This window comes from Panthera tigris, chromosome B2 (assembly GCF_018350195.1).
Source record: "Panthera tigris isolate Pti1 chromosome B2, P.tigris_Pti1_mat1.1, whole genome shotgun sequence".
Taxonomy (NCBI): Eukaryota; Metazoa; Chordata; class Mammalia; order Carnivora; family Felidae; genus Panthera; species Panthera tigris.
Genome location: NC_056664.1, coordinates 33,182,443 through 33,198,053, shown reverse-complemented (window position 1 = coordinate 33,198,053; position 15,611 = coordinate 33,182,443).

Genomic DNA, 15,611 nt, shown 5'->3' with positions numbered 1-15,611 from the left:
GGGAAGGCCCCAGGGCAGATGTCAAGTGTGAGGGTCCTCAGCCCAGGGGCTGGCCCAAGCCCGGAGAAGCAACAGAAAGAAAACTCACAAGGAGGTGTGGGGAGGGGCTCCTGCATCAATACCGAAGCTGTTCAGAGGAGCTGCCCAGCAAATGCTGAGGGTCCAAGACTGGTCTGAGTGGATCCCCTAGGCGGTCCTCTCTGGTCGGTTGGGTCCCATGTGTGTGGTTGAATGGTGGACACGTGATGAAGGAGACAGGGCCTCCCTCCCCTCAGATCCTACATCTCCAGGCAGACCCTCCTGGCCTCTCACTGGACCTGGAAGGGAGCCAGCCCTACGCCCAAACCAGCCATATGAGAGAAGTCACTTTCACCACCAAGGGCAGGGACCCTAAGCCCTGAGCACATGTCTCCGTGGAGAAAGCTGCCTCGGGGTGCTAGGCAAGGAGTAAGAATGGGCTGGTGCCCCAAATCGTCTCTTTCTGCAGGTCCTGCTGCCAGAGACCTTGTCTCTCACCCTAATGTCTCTGAGGCCTTAGGAAGATCAAAACTCTTCCCCTAGGAGCTAAGGACTGATACAGCTTACGGTGTCAATGTTACCGAGTAATAATACCTTATGTGTCTACATGATGCTTTTTCTCATGCAGGGTCTTCCTGGGGCCTCCCATGGACCCTCTGTAGACAATGTCGTCTGCCCACCATCTCACACAGGAGAAGACAGGCTCAGAGAGAAGGGATAAAGTTGCTCAGATTCCCCCAGAGGGAAAGCAGCAATGGCTGACGAGAGGGCACATCTGAATCCTGCAGTCAAGGGTCTCAGATGCCAGGTGAGGACTTCACCCCGTGGCAGCAGTGTGAGCACTGTGGGTCTGTCAGCTATAAAGCTCCACGATTAAAAAGCACCCCCACATCCATCCCTGGGACCACTGTCCTTTCATCCTTCTGACAGTGTTCCCAAATACCATCTCGGCTGTTTCTCCCATTGATCGACCCAGAAGGCATATATTCTCCCCATTTTACAGTATAGGAAACTGATCCCTAAGGAGGTAGAGACCCTTGCCCAAGGTTTCAGAGCATCTGGGCCAGGTCCTCTGGTTCCAGGCTTGCCATTGGTGCCCAACGCCTGTGTGGCAGTGCTGGGAGGCGGGTATGAAGGTAGGACATGAGCTCAGATGTCATTCATACCTGGCCAGGTGTCACCTTGGTCAGTTCACTGATCTGCTGGGCCTCAGTGTCCCCACGCATGAAATGGGACTAGTTCCCGCTTCACAGAATCTTTGTCAGACTACGCTGGGTTCATGCTCACCAGGGGACTCCACCCTCCTCTCCGGGCCAGGCAACAGCTGGGGGGCAGCTCCCCACTGTGCCCAATGCCCCCTTCCCCGCCATGGCCCTGTGCCAGCTAGGCCCGCCCAGGCCACATCTTCCAGATGGCACCATAAAGCAGTCCCCAAACCTGGGCCACCCGAGGAACAAACAGTCCCTCCCTGGCCCCTCCCAGGACCCACACCCCACTGGAACCGTCATCAGCACGTTCCCTCCCAGGATGCCTTATGCCTGGGGCTGAGGCTATGGTCTGTCCTTTATGGGAAGGGGGAGGGAAGCCAACTGGGGAGACTGAGGCCAGGGCAGGGACCTGTGAAAACTGGGCTCAGGACACCTGAGACTGCCCCTCCTCTTTCCCTTCCTCTCTCCTCTCCTCTCTGTTCTCTGCCCTTCCTCCCCTTTGTCAAGACAGGCAAATTGACCCACTTCCCATCAGCTGTTGTGACCTTGGGCAAGGCCAAAAGTTGATGAGCTCTAAATGTTTCCCTCTGTGAAATGGCCCCCTTCCTGGGCTGGCTGTGGAAGCTGAAAGATGCTGGCCTCCCAGCTGCCTAGCCCCTCCTGTGGCCTACTGATGTGGCAGAGGGCAGGGAGAAGGGGAGAGGAGGAGGGGTGATCCTTCCCCACGTGGGCTGGGAAAGGAAGCCTGGAGCCCTGAGGTTCAGGGCCCACAGCCCCTCCTCCTGGATCCCCAGAAACTCATCCCTTTAGCTGATACCCCCCATCCTCTGTGACTCAGAGGGCCCTGCTGGAAAGAGCTCAGGCCTCAGTTTTCCCATCTGTGCAATGGAAGTGTTGAGGTGGGTGTGGGGATAGGGAGGTGGACTGGGTAAAGGGCCTGGCACCTATGAGACGGAGACCCAGTATCTCGAAAGGATCAAACACCCTTGCCAGAAGACTTGTGCCTCCACCCGGACCCACCCCTTTCCAACACCTCGATCACCAGGACTCGGGCTTCCTTCTCGGAAACTTTGATCTGCCTCCCGCCTCAGCTTCTCTCGGGCACGGAGAGTCTGTCCTGTACAGTTAAATTGGTCATTACAGATTGTGTGCCCACTATCGCTTTCCTTTGTTTCGCGTGTTGGGAGGGAGTCGGGCATAGTGGTTTTCGGGCCAAACTGCCAGGTTTAAGTCCTCACTCTGCGTCTGCCAGCTCTGCTCCCTGGGAGGTAATGTCACCTCTCCTCTGCCTCGGTTCCCTCCTCTGCAAAAGGGAGTTGATAATGGTGCCCACCTCCTAGGGCCGATGTGTGGCTTAAACTGTTAAACTGTGTTAACGTGCTGAGAATTTCGAGGGTCTGTGCATGGTCTTGTTGTTAGTCTTGTCCAGTTAGTGAGAATGGGGCCTCCCCGAGGGCAGCGCTCACCCTCCATGGAGGCCCCCAGGGAAGCTCCCAGATGCAGCAATGCAGAGGGACAGTAATTGCAACTCCCCATGAGGCACGCAGCCAGCCCTTGAATGTGGAAAGGCTGACCCATGGGGCGATGGTGCTGGAGCAGCCCCCGCCATCCTGGCTGAGGCCTGAGCAGCCTCAGGCGGAGTGGGAGGCACCCCCGTCCTGAAACCTGCCTCCCCCAGGTCTGTGGCTGGAGGACAAGCCAGTCCCAGTCTCCACTAGGCCAGGTGACCACCTAAGCTGGGAGGAGAGGCAGGGGCATGGGGATTTAGGCTCCTCATTCTTACCCACTTACTTTCTCTGGGTCTCAGTTTCTTCATCTGTAAGCTGGAGATGCAGGTTTCCTCCCAAGGGTGTGTGGAGATGAAATGAAACAACATATGTAAAGAGCCTGCCCAATCAATGTGACAGCGTTGGGGATGGCGATGGAGAATAAATTCAGTGAGGGGAAGATGGGGAGTCTTGTGACAGACTGTCTAATCCAGCCTCTTGGCTTTCAGAAGACCAGAGAGAGAAAGGAACTTGTGGAGGTTGCACAGCAAGTCAGAGGCACAGCTGGGTCTGAGGACTGGGTCTGAGGGCTGGGTCCCAGCCCTTGGCCCACCCACCTTGGGGCTGTGAAGAGAGTCTCCAGCCTCAGCCTCCCTCCAGCCCCCAGACTTCCCACCCACCCCTGCCTCAGGCTCTGAGATTCATGGTTAGGCAGGCCCTGGCTCTAATCAGCTATGCTACTGCTCAGCTACGGGCAGCTCACCTCGCCCCTACCCTGCCTCAGCTTGTTCACCTCTGAAATGGGATTCAGAAGAGAAGCCCACACAGGGTTGTTAGGAGGACCCAGCGGTGACCCAGGGCCCCCTTTATAGCACTGACTACGCGTTCTCTGAGTTAGCGAGGGCCGCACTGAGACCGCGGGGAAGGGCACGTAAGTCATCTGTCCCCCCCTACTCCGCTCAAGCGTGAGGAGCTCCGAGCACAGCACCCCCTCGGGGAGTAGAGCATGTGTGTGTTCCCTCCCCTTCCTTGCACCCTCTCTAAGTCCTAGCCCCTGCCGCCCCCTCCACAATGCCAGGCCAGCCTCCCAGGTGCCCCTTCCTGCTCCTGGAGTCCTTCCTGTTCGCACAGGGCTGCTCTCAGCTCCCCGGGGGCGAGGCTCCAGTCCCGGCACGCAGCTGGGGCTGAATGCAGAAGGAGTGACAGACTGCGTGAGCGAGGACAGCAGGGTGACGGCTTCTGAGTGACACCTGAGATGCCCGTTGATCCCTGCTTCCTGCAGCTGCTGCCAACCACGTCCCAGACTGGGCGCGGGGATGCTGGCTTCCCCGACGTGACGCAGGAGTGGCGTCAGGCGGCAGAAGGGGGCAAGGGTCATCAGCAAGGGGTAGGGCAGATCGCGAGCCACCGGGCCGCTGGGTCCAGTGAAGGGCGCACGCGGTGAGAGGTGTCCAAAGGTGGAGGGAGGGTCTGGTCAGAACGACCTTCCTGGGACTGACGGTGACCCCTGGTCCAGCCTGGCCCCTGTACAGGCAGGACCGAGTGGTGATCAGCTTGTGCTTGGCTGCGTTTGCATCCTACTGTTTCTTACCTGCTGTGTGTCCTGGCAAGTCAGTTAACTCCTCTGGGCTTCGTTTCCTCATCTGCAAATGGAGGCTATGATACCTACCCCATAGGATTATTGTGAGAATGGATGGCATTTTGTAGAAAAGGCATTTGTTCACAGTGCCTAGATCATTGAAAGCATTCAGGAAGTGCAAATAGCAATGTTATTATTATATTTATCAGTATAAATGCACAGAGACCATGAGACTGAGTTGAAGCCCCACGGCAGGCAGAAGCCAAGGAGAGACTGAAGACTCCTACTTGGTATCTGTAGCAAGAGACAGCAAAGCATGGGATTATGCATGAGGCACTAGAGCCGGGCTGCCTGGGCTCAAAGATCTGCTCTGCCACTCAAGCTGTTGATTCCAGGCAACCTTCTTAACCTCTCTCTACCTCAGTTTCTCCATCTGTAAAATGGGGATATGATAGTGCACCTGTCTCATAAGGGTGTTGGAAGGATTCAGGAGTTAATATGTGTAAAGGGCATGGGGCGCCTGGGTGGCTCAGTCGGTTGAGCATCCGAGTTCAGCTCAGGTCATGATCTCACAGCTCGTGAGTTCGAGCCCCGCGTCGGGCTCTGTGCTGACAGCTCAGAGCCTGGAGCCTGCTTCTGATTCTGTGTCCCCCTCTCTCTTTGCTCCTCCCCTGCTCACACTCTGTTGCTCTCTCTCCCTCAAAAATAAACGTTTAAAAAAATTCTTTTAAATATGTGTAAAGGGCATGGAAGAATGTCTGGTACCAGAGCAAACACTCTATAAGCTGAGCAGTTAGAGTGCTGTGTGATGTTGAGCAAGTCCCTCTCCTCTCTGGGCCTCTGCTGCATCCCTGTAAAATGAATCATTAGACTAGTTCAGCTGGAGGCTCCTTCTAGCTCTGAGATCATAGTTCTGGGGAGTGGAGGCATGCTATGTTCACATAATGCCCTCTCCCTTCTTTTTTTTTTTTTTTTTTTTAATTTTTTAAGGTCTATTCATTTTTCAGAGACAGAGAGAGATAAAGCATGAGTGGAGAAGGGGCACAGAGAGAAGGAGACACAGAATATGAAGCAGGCTGCAGGGTCTGAACTGTCAGCACAGAGCCCGATGTGGGGCCCAAACTCACCGACCATGAGATCACGACCTGAGCTGAAGTCAGACACTTAACAGACTGAGCCACCCAGGCACCCCATGCCCTCTCCCTTCTTACCGTCCTTGCACACCTGAGGACAAGACCCCTCCCCGGCTTCTGTTCTCTCTCCCTGTCTCCTTTCCCCTCCTCCAGGATGGGAGCCAAAGGAGAGAGGTGGCCTTAGTGGTGAAGGAAGCGGGGAGGCAGTCACAGCATTGCGATGGTGGGAAGGAGAGGGATAGATTCCTTCCCTCCAACCCTCTGTCCTGTTTCTGCTCACTGGTATCCCAGGGATGGTCCCAGCCCCTGCTCATCTCCTGCTGGGTTGGGGACCTCAGAGGCAGGCCTGGCTTGCCCCTCGGTGAGGAGAGGGGATCCTCAAAGAAGAAGCCCCTCCTTGGCTTGGCAGAGCTGGGTAGGACCCGCCTGAGAATGAAGACAGCAGAGGCCAATGAGTCAAGAATGAGTCAAGCCCTGACCTACCGTGTGACCGTGGGCAGCCCTCGTATTCTCTCTGAGGCTGTCTTGAGTTCTGAGCACAGGGTAGACAATGTCTCAGCCCCTCCTGGAGCTGGTGACACAGAGGTCACAACCCAAGGAGGTAAGAGCTCAATGTCCCCTGCCCTCAGAAGCCCCACACAGGTGGTCTTGTATTGCCACCTCTCCTACAGCCCTCCCTGCTTGGCAGAGCTTAAGTCACTGCAGGGGAAGGGTGAGAGCAGCTAGAAACCCCAGACGAGGGTGGGGTGAGAGTAGCTGGAAACCCCAGACGAGGAAACAGATCCTATTCTCTGTCACCCCTTCCCTGACCTTCCTTCCCACACGCCTGTGGCCATTGTTGTCCAGACCAATTAGGTCTCACATGGGAACCAAGAGGAGGGAACCCAGCCCTGCACCCTCCCGACACCCTCTGGCCTCCCCAGGGACATTCCCAGGTCTACCTCAGCCAAGCCCTCATTCCCCTCTACTTCCTGGTTGATAGCCCCAGCCCTAATAAATTCATTCCATCCATCCATCCATCCATCCATCCATCCAACCATCCATCCCTTTACTCCATGCACAGCTGTTTTCCAGGCACTGCACTGGAGTCCAAGTGCATATAGGACAAAGCCCTGTCTCTATGGAACCCTAGTCCAGTGCAGGAGACAGACCAAGGACAATTTGCTAAGGTGGGATATTGTCATCTCAGGGTCCCAAGAATGGCAGGATCGGGGAATGCTTCTCAGAGGAGATGATGCTCACGGATTCTGAAGACCAAGTACGAGTGCATATAGCAAGTTGGGAAGCAAGAGCCACTGTCAGCCCCACAAGGGCAAGGCCTCTGTTTTGTTCGCCGCTGTGTCCCCAGCGTCTAGAACAGTGTGACGCGCAGCTGATGCTCAGCAAATGTAAGAAAGAGCAAATGTTTAGGGAGGGCTTCCGGCAGCTCCTAGAGCAGGACCCGCATGTGTGGTTGCAAATCGGACAACTGGGGCAGGTCCAACCGAGCCTCCCAGGCCCCACAAAATGGCCCCAGGAATTGGCTCTGCCAATTCCCCGAGGGCCGTGGAGAGCCATGGGAGGATGGTAAGTGGAGGAGTGAGCCCTCACCGCAGCCTCCCTTCCCTTCCCTTCCCTTCCCTTCCCTTCCCTTCCCTTCCCTTCCCTTCCCTTCCCTTCCCTTCCCCTGACTCTGATCCAGCGTGTGTTCCTGCAGCTCCCCTTTCCTTCATCCAACAAGTTGTGGATTTGTGGAAGTAAGCACATATCAAGCACTAACCACGAGCCAGATGTTTTGCCGTGAGCTGGAGGTGAATCAGGCCGTCCTGCCAGCAATTACCCTTGATCTAGGGTGAGGACTCTTAATCCGGAGTTCATGGAGAGGTTTCAGGGGGTCTGTGAGCCCCTGGAATTGGGGTGTGTGTGTGTGTGTGTGTGTGTGTGTGTGTGTGTGAGAGAGAGAGAGAGAGAGAGAGAGAGAGAGAGGCGGGAAGAAGGGAGAGAGAGTTCAGAGGTAGGGAGTCCACAGCTTTTAGTAGGTTCTCAAGAGTGACCACTTCCCCATATAGGTCAAGACCCACACGTGTGAGGCAGAAAGTTCCTGCCCCTGACATTGCATCTAGACACTTGTAAAAAAGCTCAGGCCCCAGAACTTCCCAATCTTAGCCTAGCCTCAGCTCTGCCAAACCCTCCCCAACCCTAAGTCAGGGGCTGGCCATTCCTGGCTGCAGGCGAGGGCCACCAAGCCCTTCCTGGCTGGTGGTGCCGCTGCCCAGCTGGGCTGTCCCGCCCACCGCCCAGGCCCCTGGAGCAACCTCAGCCGTACTATTTTTAGGAGGTTTCTGGGAACACCGTGGCTGTCACTGTATCTGGGAAGTCACCACGGGAGAGGGAGCGGGACTCAGGCAGTAGGATCTGAAGGTCAGATCCACACAAGCAAAGGGGCCCAGGGGCTCCCTGAGTGAGGCAGCCGGCAGAGGGGCTGAGTCCCGCCTTGCCCACCTCTACCCCTCCCACTCCCTCCTCTCAGAAATGCTCCCTGTTTCTTTTTAATACCCCTTTCCCTCTTCATTCATGTGCTTAATTTCTTTCATCTGTTCTTGGGCTCCACCAAGAAAGAGGATAGGAGAAAGCACAGGAGCGACAAGCTCTTGGGTCATTGAGCTCGGCTAAGGGGAGCACTGGGGCCCCAACAGGGCCAGAGGAGGCCCATAAGGCAGGGAGCCCTGGACTAGGCAGGCTGCTCCTCACAGCTCCCCCAGGTGGAAGAGGGCGCCCTGCAGGGGGGCAGAGCTGACCGGTGGCTGGAATCCCCTCAACCGAGCTACCCAACCTGGTAGGGGCAGGTCTTCCCGGAGCCCAGAAGGGGAAGTCAACCTGAAGAACATACCCAGTGCATCTCCAGCATCACCCAGTGGAGAGGGTGCCCTAAACCCTCAATTGTGCCTCAGTTTCCTCATCTGTAAAACAGGGACAATTCAGAGCTAAACTATAGGACCGATGTGAGAAATGAGTAAGTTAATACATGTAGCATTGCTGGTGATAACCTTGATCCTGGATGGGCAGTGCGTTCACCGTGTTCAATATATTATTAAAAATTAAGAGAGGACCATACATGCACAGTGAGTGGGTGTCATAAACCCAGGATCGTGGTGAGTCCGACTAACATGGGTCCTTAAGAAAAGCTTCTGAAGTACTTGGCACATGCAGAGTGTTCCCTAAACTCTGGCCATGGTCTCGTTGAGTGACCCAGAAGTCCCCACAAGGGAGAGCCCACTGGCCTCTCCTTGGCTCCTTTTCTTTGCTCTCTATGACACCCCTTTGAAGAAGGAACCCTTGTTCCTTTTACTGAGCGGAGATGCAGGCCGAGAGGGCAAGTGCTTTGCCCAAGGTCACGCAGCGAGAATGCAGCAGAGCTGAAATTTGAACTTGGTCTTGAGACTCGGCGCTCTTTCCCAGCAGCCTGGCTTCTTCGGCTCAATGGAAACGGCACCCTGAGGGTCTGTGATGCCCCACAACCCCACGACCCAAGGAGAAGGCCCACCCAACAGCCTGCTAGCCTGAGCCGCCTGCAGCCTCCATTCTGTCACCTGTCTCCTCAAAGCCCATGGGCACAAGTCTGCCCATCCCGGCCCCGTCACCCCACGTGCTACGTGCCTGCAGAGGCAGCCGCTGCTCCCTCCCCCCTTCCAGGCCACTCGCCCCTTTGCTGGAGAGCAAGTGTGTGTTGGGAGTGAGAGGGTAGAGGGCAGAAAGGAGCCTCTCCTAGAGGACCCTTAAGGTCCGGCAACTGGTAGACATTACATCCAGAGAAGGACAGAATACGTGGGTGGGTGAGGGAGCAGGAGGACCATGATTCTGGGCAGGGGGGCAAGACTTTCACCCTCAGAGAAGACCTGGAAGGTCCCTTGGCTGCAAAAGGCAGAGTCAAATGGCCACAAGCATCTGCCCTCCAGGCTTAGCCCACTCCCCAGAGCTGCCCAGCAATGGCCATACTGTCCTGCCCAGGGCCCTGGCGGTGCCCCTGGTGAGGGGCAGCTGGAATGGTGGGAAGTGTCCTGACTGGGCTCTAACTCCTATTGGGCTCTGCTGCTGTTGTGCTGTGTGACCTTGGGCACTTCACTGCCCTCTCTGAACCACAGTAAAAAAGGAGTCTGTAGGACTGGCTGATCTCTATTCTCCTCCTGGCTCTGCCGTCTGTGTTTGTGATTCTAACCCCATAGACAGGGAGCAAAGGAGAATCCTTTGGATCTTGATTCAAACATTGCCCTTTCAGGCGGGCCTTCCCTAGACCTGTCAGTCTCCTCACACACACACACACCTAAAACTGCCCAACACGCCCTGTGTTTTTGCTTATTTTTGCCCCATAGCAGCAGTTATCACCTCTAACACACTCTATGTCCTACTTATTTGTGTTTATTTATCATCTGTCCTCAGCACGCCAACGTCAGCCCCGTAGGAGAGTGACATTGGTCAGTCTGCACGGCTGCGCCCCAGTGCCTGGCTGTAGTAGGTGCTCAATAAACATTTGCTGAGGGTGTGACTGGAGGCATGGGTTGCCGAGGAAACCGGTCAGGGACCGGAGGAGAAGGAGGAGAAGGAGGAGGAGGCCTTACATGCCCCCCAGGCATCGAGTAGGAACCGCCGGCTGAGGCTGATTCGTCTGCAGGAAGGGACGAAGGCACTGGGTCCTGCAGGCTCGGTGCAGGGGGCGTGCGTCCGGGAGGGCCGTGCAGCGCCTCCGGCAATCTTGTGTGTGCACTAGGAGGGCCCCTCGGTGTCTGAGGACCGGGTCCTCCTTCCAGCCCGTGTCCCCCCGCACGGTCTCCGGGCAGAGGCCAGGCCGGGAGGAAGGCGGCCTTCCGCAGCCTGACACAAAGGCATAACAGCCGGCCCTGGGCAAGCTCGTGCCCCGATAAGGTGGGTAAATTTCAAAGGGGCTAATGGGGAAGGGGGTGGGCAGGGCTGCTGATAGCAGGGCCGGGGTGCTGCCAGCGGCCTCCCCCTGCACCTCACGGCCGGCGGCCCAGCCCCACAGCCGGCCCGAGAGCAGAACAGTTTCCGATTGTGCTCTTATCTGGGCCTGCGGTTTTGTAAGGCCCCGCTGGCTCTGCGCTAATGGGGGGAAAGGCGCTCCAGGTGTGGGCGGTGACGCGGCCCCTCCATCCCCACCCCCCGCGGTGGCGGGCCGGGGGTGCACCTGGCACTCTGGCCGGAGGGACCGGCTGACGGCTGACGCAAGGCACCCGAGCAGCAAGGGGGGCCCCCCCGCAGGGGCCAAGAGCCAGGCTTTGCTTCAGAGCCAGGCCCCAGGCCTCACCACGTAGGCTGCTTCCCTCTCTGTGCCTCAGTTTCCTCACTCAGGTTAAAATGGGCATGCTAATGATAGGGGTGCTACCTCAAAGGGCTGTTAAGGCGATGAAATAAATTAATGCTGTAAAGCAATTGACATGGCACCTGGCTCACAGTAAGTGAGTCCCAGTAAGTGAGGCGCTTGGCAGAGAGGACCCAGGAGATGAGAAGGGGCCGGGGCTTCGAGGTGCTGAAGTCTGGCTCCATCCACACTGCTTTCCTGGCCTCCTCTCCCTCCGCTGCCTTCTCTTTCCACCGCAGCCACACTGCCCTCTCCCTGTTCCACAAGCCCACAGGGCACAAGCCCACCTCAGGGCCTTTGCTCAAGCTTTGGTGCCTGGAATGCCTACAGATAACCACGGCACTCATGCCTTCATCTCCTTCATGTTTTTGCTCGAATCCCGCCTTCTCAAGGGGATCTGCCCTGACCACTGAATTTCATGCTGCTTCCCTCGACCCACCCGGCGCTCCTGACATCCTTGGTCCTATTTTTCATGGCACTCGTCACCTCCTGGCACACCATATCATTTACTCATTTATTACTTTTACTGTTGGCTCTGTCTTTCCCCTCTGGAGTGTGAACCCAGGGAAACCCACTGCTGTAACCCAGTGAACCATGCCTAGCCCACTGTGGGCCCGCAGTAGGCCACATATTTGTGGAATAAATGGATCGGTGTGGCAGAGACCAGGCCGAGATTGAGGGTGTGCCTTGGGATACCACCCTGCTCTGCCATCACAGGTGCCTGGAACCAGTAGAGAGGATGTGTGTGTGTGTGTGTGTGTGTGTGTGTCCTGTCTGCCCCCAGACAGGCTTGCAAGCTTGTTCCTCAGGCTTGGAGGCCACCTCTGGCAAGAGCTCATTCTGGTTTAATTCACAGGGAAGGCCTGGGGACCCTGAGGGCCATGCTAGGGCCCTGGGCGGGGGTGAGGCCTCCTCAGATGGCGTCCTAGGTCTAAATCGGTGATGGGGGGGGGGGTGAAGCCGCAGGGAAGGGGGTGGTATACAACTAGGCATTCGACACAGAGAAGACTTGCCTATCTACTCAGCTCCCCGCTTAGGGGCTTGGGGTCTCCTTCTGAGGGGTCAGTCTGAAAACAAGCAGGAGATGGCGTTAGTGAGGAAGGCCAGGGTCTGGGGAACAAGTCCCAAGCTGGGAAGGCCTTCGGCTCCTCTAACGGAGAGGGTAACGCGCTGTAGCTGACTGAGTTTAATAGGGGTTTGTGAAAGCCGTAATCCCACAGATGGCTAGACTGTGGAGGGAGGGGTGCTGGGGGTCATCTGAAGGCAGACACACACCAAGTGGCTGTGGTGACTATTTCTGGCCATCCTGCCCCCGGGCCTGGCATAGAGTAGGTGCTTGAGAAATGCATGCTGGTCTGAACAGAGCAACATGTCATGGCTCAGGGCGCCCAAGGGCCACCCCTGGACCCAAGTGGCACCCTAGGTGCTCCAGTCGGTAGAAATGCCAGCTGGCATGTGTGTGGCCCCTGAAGACACAGCGCCACCCGTAGGCTAGTCCTGGTCTCCTTGTCCACCATTTGGCTGCAGCATCGTGTCCTGGAAAGACACCAACAGACCCCGCCTGAATCCTGCCTCAGCCACTTCCTAGCCTCGACTTTGGGGAAGTTTAAGAAGGTTCTGTTCTTCATCTGTGAACCCCACAGGTGCTGGACTCATGACGATTAGAGGACGGGGCGCCTGGGTGGCTCAGCCGGTGAAGCGTCTGACTCCTGATTTCAGCTCAGGTCATGATGTCATGATTCGTGAGTTCGAGTCCCACATCGGGCTCTGCACTCACAGTGTGGAGCCTGCTTGGGATTCTCTCTCTCTCTCTCTCTCTCTCTCTCTCTCTCTCTGCCCTTTCCCTGCTCCTTCTCTCTCTCTCTCTCTCTCTCAAAAATAAGTAAACATTGGGGCACCTGGGTGCCTGGGTGGCTCAGTCGGTTAAGCGTCCAACTTCAGGTCACGATCTTGCGGTCCGTGAATTCGAGCCCTGCGTCAGGCTCTGGGCTGATGGCTCGGAGCCTGGAGCCTGTTTCTGATTCTGTGTCTCCCTCTCTCTCTGCCCCTCCCCTGCTCCTTCTCTCTCTCTCTCTCTCTCTCTCTCTCAAAAATAAGTAAACATTAAAAAAAAAAAAAAGTTCCTAAACTGATTTATAAATCCTTTGTCTAAAATTAAAAAAAAAAAAGATTAGAGGAGATAGCACATGCCCCACAGGAACACCCGTTGGGGGCTGGATCCGTATCCCAGCCCTGTTGTGTGCCCTTGGGCCTGTTCCCACTCTCCGAGACTCTCTGGTCTCGGGGTCTCCTGTGCCATGAAGGCTGCATGGTGTCTGGGGTCCCACAGACCAGGCTTCCCGCCCATCCTGCCCCTATGGTCCCATCTGGGTGACCAGCCCCTGGCTCCTCACACCTCAGCCGGGGTGTCCCCCGAGCTATTCCCACCTTCTCAGAGCTGGAGCCTGGGACAGAGAGCAGGGCCCTGTGTCCACTGGGCAGGGCAGCCCCATCTCTCTGTGGCTGGCACGAAGCCCAGCCCTGTCCCTTCCATCACCCTGAGGCTGTAGCTCCTAGGAGGACCCAGGTGGAGCATGGAGAAACAGAGCAACGGGGGACAGAAAGAAAGCTAGGGAGGCCGCGATCTGACCCACTGACGCACCAAGACCGCCTGCCCTTTCCAAAGTACCTCCAACTGCCGTTGTCAGTTGACGTTCACTCATCGGAGCGCCCTACCCCCAAGGTCAGCAGGGCAAGCATTTTGTCCACTCCACAGAGGAGCTGAAGGAGGCCCAGAGGGGGCCTGAGCTGCCTCACTGTCACTCCACTAGTACATGGGTCCCATCCCCATCTGGCGCTCTCACTCTTGGATGGGTGAGCGGTGGGCAGGAGCGCCCTGGGGAGGGGGTCAGGCCACCGGCACCAGAACTCATAACCTGTGTGCTGGCTCCCGTGCTGCCCCAGCCCCAGGGTCCCCTGCCCTAGACGAATTTGCATCTTGGGGAGAAAAGGACCACTGGGAGACATTAGAGCATGAAGAACTGGGAAATGGGGGGGGGGGTCTGTAAGGGCCGGAGGGGACACGAAAAAGCTTTCTGGAGGACACAGCTCTTGAGATGCAGCTTGAAGGATGGGGGGGTAATCCCAAGTAGAAGAGAGTCAACTCAAATCCGTTTGAACAATAGACAAAGGACGTTACTGGGCTCTTCTCCTGGGCTGGTGCAGCCCACTCTCCCTGGGGCTGGGGCTCAGAAACCCCAGGCGAGAGAGAACATGCTACCTCAGTGGGCCAGGGAAGAGTCCCAGGGTGAAGTGACATCAGGCCAACGCAGGTGACGTGCCCGGCCCCAGGTCTGGAGGATGCCCACAACAGATGGGTAGTGTGTGGATGGAGGGAGAGAAAGAGGGGGCACATTTCACCTGATGGGAGCTGGCCAGGGGAGGGTTGAGGAGACCAGCCTGGGCGGGGGTGGGGAGGGGACTGTGGGCAGGAGGTCTAGCGGACCCAGTGACCCATGCTGGAGACCTGGGACTTGACCCTCCCCTGAGGGGACAAGGGTAGTAACAGGGTCCTATCAGGCACAGGGGAATCAAGGAAACTCCAGATTTGAGTTTGAATCTGCTTCCCAGCTATGACCTTGGGCAAGACCATTTTAAACATTCCAGCCTCAATTTCTTCACCTGAAAAATGGGCATAGTAATATCTACCTGGAGAGGTTGCGGTGGGGAGTCAGAGGGCACGTGTCAAACAGGTGGCACGTGGTTGGTGGCCAGCAAGGCATCGGGACAGGGTGTCTGGGCTCCGAGAACACTTTCACCAACATTGCCTCCCTCCTCCCAGCGGCTCTGAGAGTTCCCTGGGGATGGAGAGAGGGGACTTTCAGCAGGCTTCAGACACTCGGCCGAAGTCATGGAACTGGAAGGTGACAGAACTGGGTTGTGTATTTGGGCCAAACCCTGAGCTGATGCTGTAACATTACACTGGGTGGATCGAGGTGTTGAGGTGGGGTGTGTCGCCCAGAGTCCCTTCATGGGTTAAGGACAGTTTCTAATCGGCCCTCCCTTCCCCTGGAAGGCAACAGAGTGTCCTGGGTGGGTACCACACCTGCCTTGAGCCCACCACTGATGTCACTCCAAACAGCTCTCAGCACCTTAGCCCATGTGAGCCCCAGCTGAGCGGATGGCAAGTCCTCTCCTTGCTCCCTCTTGGAGCTTCCCAGCTTCCAGAAGCACCCACTCTAGGCTTGGGCAGATAGAACCACTGTCCACACTCAGCACGGCTTAGCCCGGTCCGTCCATTCACGCCCACCCATCCCTGGAGAGATCTGTGGAGTGCTCCCCAGCACCAAGGACAAGGCGATTCCCAGCATTCAAAGGGCAACATTCCCAAGGCCAAGGTTTTTTGTGTACATAAAAAACTCTGGCTGCAAGAGTGCTCTGTCTCCATCTGCCTGTCTATCTTCTGGTCTGCCTCAGCTAGGATCAGACTTTGAGCATTAAAGACAACACTTAACAAAAGCGGAAGGTCTGTTTCTCTCATCAAATTCCTGAGACAGGCAGTCCAGAGCCAGTATGGAGGTTTTGTGCAGTCCTCGGAGACCTGGGCTCCTTCCAGCTCACTGATCCAGCATCTTGTCCTCATGGTCCAAGATGGCAATCAGAATTCCAGCCGTCACAGTTGCATTCCAGGAAGCAGGATGAAGGAAGGATAAAGAAGAAGGGGGCAAATGGTACATGCCAGTTTACCTTTAAGAAATATCATTAGGGCCGCCTGGGTGGCTCAGTCAGTTAAACATCTGACTCTTGACTTTAGCCCAGATTGTCATCTCACAGTTGGTGGGATCATGCCCTGCA